Source organism: Erinaceus europaeus, chromosome 5, assembly GCF_950295315.1.
Source record: "Erinaceus europaeus chromosome 5, mEriEur2.1, whole genome shotgun sequence".
Taxonomy (NCBI): Eukaryota; Metazoa; Chordata; class Mammalia; order Eulipotyphla; family Erinaceidae; genus Erinaceus; species Erinaceus europaeus.
This window is the reverse complement of record NC_080166.1, coordinates 9,585,260-9,590,640: the sequence shown is the minus strand read 5'-3', so window position 1 is coordinate 9,590,640 and position 5,381 is coordinate 9,585,260. Positions and strand designations below refer to the sequence as shown.

Here is a 5,381-nt window from a genome sequence, read left to right as displayed (position 1 = left end):
GAGCTTCAGGTGAACTTGGCTTAAAAGACTCACTCATCTCCGCCCTAATGCCTAGCAGATATTTGCCTCTTTTCCATGCCTTTGATTGTCTTAAACCCATGCCAAGCCGTGTCCCCGAAGTCTTTGTATTTTTAATTCTATAAGGTATAGTCAAAATTCAAAGATAAAATCGTGTCCCACTTTTAATTCATAAATATAGTAAATGGCAAAGAAAACTCTTGAGACACTGTTAAAAGAAAGAGGATAGGGGAGTCAGGCGGTAGCGCAGTGGGCAAAGCGCAAGGACTGGCGTAAGGATCCCGGTTCGAGCCCCCGGCTCCCCACCTGCAGGGGAGTCGCTTCACAGGCGGTGAAGCAGGTCTGCAGGTGTCTGTCTTTCTCTCCCCCTCTCTGTCTTCCCCTCCTCTCTCCATTTCTCTCTGTCCTATTCAACAACAACATTAATAACAACAACAATAAAACAAGGGCAGCAAAAAGGAATAAATATTAACAAAAAAATTAAAAATAAATAAATATTTAACCAAAAAAAAAAAAAAAAGGATCAGGACAAGGACAGCTGCAAAAAACAAAAAACCTGGTTAAGTTATGATGAAAAAGTTAGTCATGTAAGGAATTCAGGCTGCTGACCTTGAAGATACAACAAGGACTACTTTGTTCTAGGTAAAAGTCTTGTTATATACTACTTAAGCGATTCTTGCAGCTTCATTCAATATCGACCAAATGTATAAAGGTATCATAACACCTACGTGTGAATGGCAACAGTCATGTGAGTCTACCAAATCTTAAATCATTTGATTACTTTTACTCACTATACACATACATTAACAGTTTACTTTGTTCCAAAAATGAACAGGGAAATCACATGGTTCTATCTCTAGTGGCTTATTTGGTAAAGTAAGTTTGTTCATGGCTAGGAGATTTTATGAATATATAAAGGCTCTTTTATTTTAGCTCATAGTGAATATTAAGTATGTGATATAGTAACTAGGGTGATAAGATTCCCCCAAAATCTACAAATAGAATGTGCTTTTGTTTTAGAAGAATCTGGAATGGCTAGAAGATAGCACAGTGACTACGCTAAAGATTTTTATGTCCAAGGATCCTAGGTTCCAGGGTCAATCCTCAATACCACTATCAGGCAGGGCTGAGCAAAATGGTGCTTTGCCTGTGGCCAAGCAAATATAATGATTTTATTTTATTATAATGATTTTAAAAGCTGAGAAGAGAATGAAAGAACATATCATATATTTTCTTTTTTTTTAGTTTTTATTTATTTATTTATTTATTCCCTTTTGTTGCCCTTGTTTTATTGTTGTAGTTATTACTGATGTCATTGTTGTTGGATAGGACAGAGAGAAATGGAGAGAGGAGGGGAAGACAGAGAGGGGGAGAGTGCACGCCTGACCATGCACAGGACTTGCCCCAGCACTACATGAGGATGCCGTGGATAACACCACGGAAGTTCCACGAATGCTGGCGCAGTGCTGTGATGTCTATTTTTTCCCCTCTAAAACCATTTTTGAGAATTGGGCCCAGGAAGTCACTCAGCAGAGCTGCATATGTTTGAGGCTCTGAGTTCATCCTCCAGTACAACATTAAAACAAAACAAAACAGCCACTTCCTTTCACCCTGTTGTACTCGACAAAGCAAGATGGGTCATCAGCAGCTCTACTGGAGCCACCCGAGAAAATTCCTGGGCCAGGGTTCTCACTCTTGAGTCTGCTCAAACCGGCACAGTCTGACCCGGAAATATGGCCTCAACATGTGCCATCAGTGTTTCCGCCAGTACGCGAAGGACATTGGATTCAGTAAGTCGGACTGAGTGTACTTCCTGGAATTGGCCATTCAAGACATTTACAGTAGAAATGACATCTCTGTACATAAAAAAAAAGAACTTCATATATATATATATATATACCACTGACCAGCGTCTTTTCTGTTTGCACTTTCAATTTCTTTTCTTTTAAAATATCTTATTTATCTACTTATTTGACAGAGATAGAGAGAAATCGAGGGAATAGGAAGAGATAGGAAGGAGAGAAAAAGAGATACCTGCCAACACTGCTTCACTACTCAGGAAGCTTCCCCCCTGCAAGTGGGAACCAGAAGCTTAAACCCAGGTAACAGGAGCACTCAATCAGGTCCGCCACGCCCCCTACATTTTTCCATTTCTGTGGCTCTCTCTGCAAACTGGGGATAAATGATGGTATAACGTCAAATTTTTAATTCCTTTTTTTGTTTGTTTACTTTCTTAATGCTGGCAGAAAGCATATATCCCATGGCTTTGAACCTTTACTCTGGCTAATATGCATGAGCCAACTACCATAAAACAAACATTCACAAAGTATTCATGCTGATGTCCAGCAGTTCTAAGATTCTTTTCAGTGCCATTCTTTATCTTTCCTCTAAACCTGTTTCTCCTCTTAGCCTGCCTACGTCTATCCCTGGTATCACCACTTCCTAACACCCAAACTTAAAATGTCACAGAGCCAGCCAGGCTTCTACCTGAAGTATCTACCTTCTGACACCTCCATGAACCTATTTACTCACCAATCTCCTCAGTCTATCCTTGGCTAACAAAAGAAACTTCCTGACATCAGAAGATGGAGACAATGGAAGAGCCCCACCCCCATCCCACTCCCACCCCCAAGTCTTTGAAGGAAGCACAGCACTGCTGACACCTTCACTTCAATCTTCTAGCCTCCAGAACTGAGAGTGAATACATCTCTGTTGTCTTAAACCCCATTAGAAAATGGAGCAAGAACATGGACAGAAACCTCACCAAGGGAGAGATCCATGCACAAGTGCTCAAAGTCATTGATTACTACAGAAATGCAAATAAGGACAATGCAATGCCACTTTATATCTGTGAGACTGTCATATATTAGAAAGATCAGTAACAACAAATGTTGGAGAGGATCTAAGGAGAAAAGGACACTGATGCACTGCTGGTGGGAGCGTGGATTGGTCCAACCCTTGTGAAAAAAACAGTGTGGAGATTTCTCAGAACACTAGAAGTAGATCCACTCTGTGATCCTGCAATTTATCTTCTGGAGATTTACCCAAAGGAAACAAAAATACCTATCAGAAGAGATCTATGTTCACTTATGTTCAAATAAGTACACTTTGTAATAGTCAAAATGTGCAAGCAACTCAAATTTCCAAGAACAGATGAGTGGTTAAAAAAAAAAAGTTACAGTATATATGCATAATAAAGACTATACTTTCAGGGAACATTTCTATAGTTCTTTACTAGTATATATGCATAATGTAATACTACTCAGCTATTAAGAAGGATAAACACCAAATTATCTCACTTAAAGTACAATTTAAGAAATAAAAAACAAAATAAAACTAAGGACAGAGAGGGAAAGTGAAACTTGGACTAGGACTCTGGAGAAGGGAGGAGGAGTAGAGGGTGGAGAGAGCCATGCTGATGGATGAAAATGTTCTGCAGAGAACTTCTGCAGAGAAGTTGTACCCATTTGTCAACAACGGCAGTGTAGACAACCCCTGAAGAAAAATGATGAAAAAAGTTTCTGTTGTTTCAAGCCTCCAATTTGTAGTAGTATCCTGGAAAGTTAAGTAAAACTAATAATCAATGCTTAGAAATAATTGCCATGAAAAATAGTCATTCCACATCACAAAGAAGGAGGCTGAAGAAGGCCAGGGGGTCCAGCAAGAACTCATCCTCACATGCACACAACTATGCTGGATCAGGCCCGCTCTGCAATGAAACTGAACACAATGTATGTAACTGCCCAGAAAGCTGCAAGTACTCAGGAAAGGGTATTAACAACAATTCCTACCACTACCGCTACCACGCAGACTCCAATTCCCTAAACTGCTTAACTTTGAAATCAAGGACCAGGGAATATTTTTTCCAAGGATCAGTGGGAGATATTAGAAAACCTATGTTCACCTCTGTTTCTGGCTCCTGAGTCCCTTGTAAATTTACTAACGAACACCAGGGGTGTCTTCTGTCCCAATGCGGTGACTGTCGGTGGGCTCTTGGATGGGGGCTGGTCAGCAGAAAGACCACACCAGTTAGAATGTTCAGGAAGAGGACTGGGATAAGTGCCAGTAACTGAGCATTGTGCGTGTGAGGAAGCCTCCCTAAAATCCAAACTGGACAGGGCTGGGAGGACTCCCACCTGCACGAACAAATCCATTATCAGGAGCGTGATGCACCCCAATCCACGGGGCGGGAAGCTCCTGCTCCAGACCCCCAGGGCTCAGCATATGCATTTCTTCATCTGGTGTCTGGCAGTTCGCCAGATGCATCTTTTATTATATCCTTTCATAAACCGGCAACTGCGTTTCCCTGAGCTCCTGAGCCTCTCTAGCAAATCAATTAAACCGAAGGAGCAAGCCACTGTAGTCTTCTGTTCACTGTAGTCTTCTGTTCGTAGCTAGTGAGAAGCTGAGCTTGCCAGCAGCACAACTAACCTCAGGTGTGTGTGTCTGGGGGCTCAATGCTGCGGGCTAGAGCATTTCCACTTGCTGGCTCCAGCCCATAGCCTATAGGTCATTTTACATTCCTCTGCCCCTAACCACACTCACCTGGACAAACCGTTCCTGTCTCCTCCTCCCCACCCCATGGACACTACCACACTGTGCATTTCATCAGAACCTGCCTGAACTGTTGCGAGAACTTCCCATCCACCCCCCCCCCCCAGCCACACGTAACTGTGTGACCAGGACCTGTCCATCTGCAGCCCAGGCCTGACCACATAAACGCTGCTGTCTGATCACCCACAGCCATCTCCTCTCCATCACCAGCAGCATATCAAAACTGCCACCATCCAGGCCTCGCATCCCTGCCATTCGGACCCCATGGGGCCAGGGAGGGCCCACCGGGCAAGGCCCCCCCGCGCAGCTGTAACCACTCCGGCTGATGCTGAGAGGCGGTCAGGATTCAGCCCTCGGTTTCTGTACATATGAATCCTTCTGTGGGAAACAGCCCTTCCCCACTCTGCCTGTCGGGCACATTTCCAACTGTTTTTCAAAACTCTTCTTAGATGGAGAGAAGCCACCCTTGAGTTTTCCTAGTTACTCGCCATAGTCAGTTGTCTCCTCTCTCATACCATGGCACATGCCCTCGATGATGTGTCGTCCATACTGCACGGTGACAGCTCCTCCCCCGTCACTCTCCCCGTGACCCACACTGTGTGCACAGCATACTGTGCGTGTGCGCGAGCATGTGAGCGTTTAGCAAACTCATCCTAAAGTATGTCTAACGTTAGCGATGAACTTTCCATATACGTTCTTCGAAAGTCAAAACACAGCCTTTCAAGGACAGGGACACCGAAAGTTATCCACACAAGTCTCTAACACAACAGCCAGAGACACTGTCCTCTGGCCTCGCACAGCCGTCTCTC

The 5,381-nt window shown here is 43.6% G+C and overlaps 1 pseudogene; it reads left to right on the top strand.

Annotated features, from left to right (window-relative positions):
* The first annotated feature begins 1,645 nt into the window (after nucleotides 1-1,645).
* On the top strand, nucleotides 1,646-2,201 carry LOC132538577 (small ribosomal subunit protein uS14-like; annotated as a pseudogene).
* Nucleotides 2,202-5,381: the final 3,180 nt, after the last annotated feature.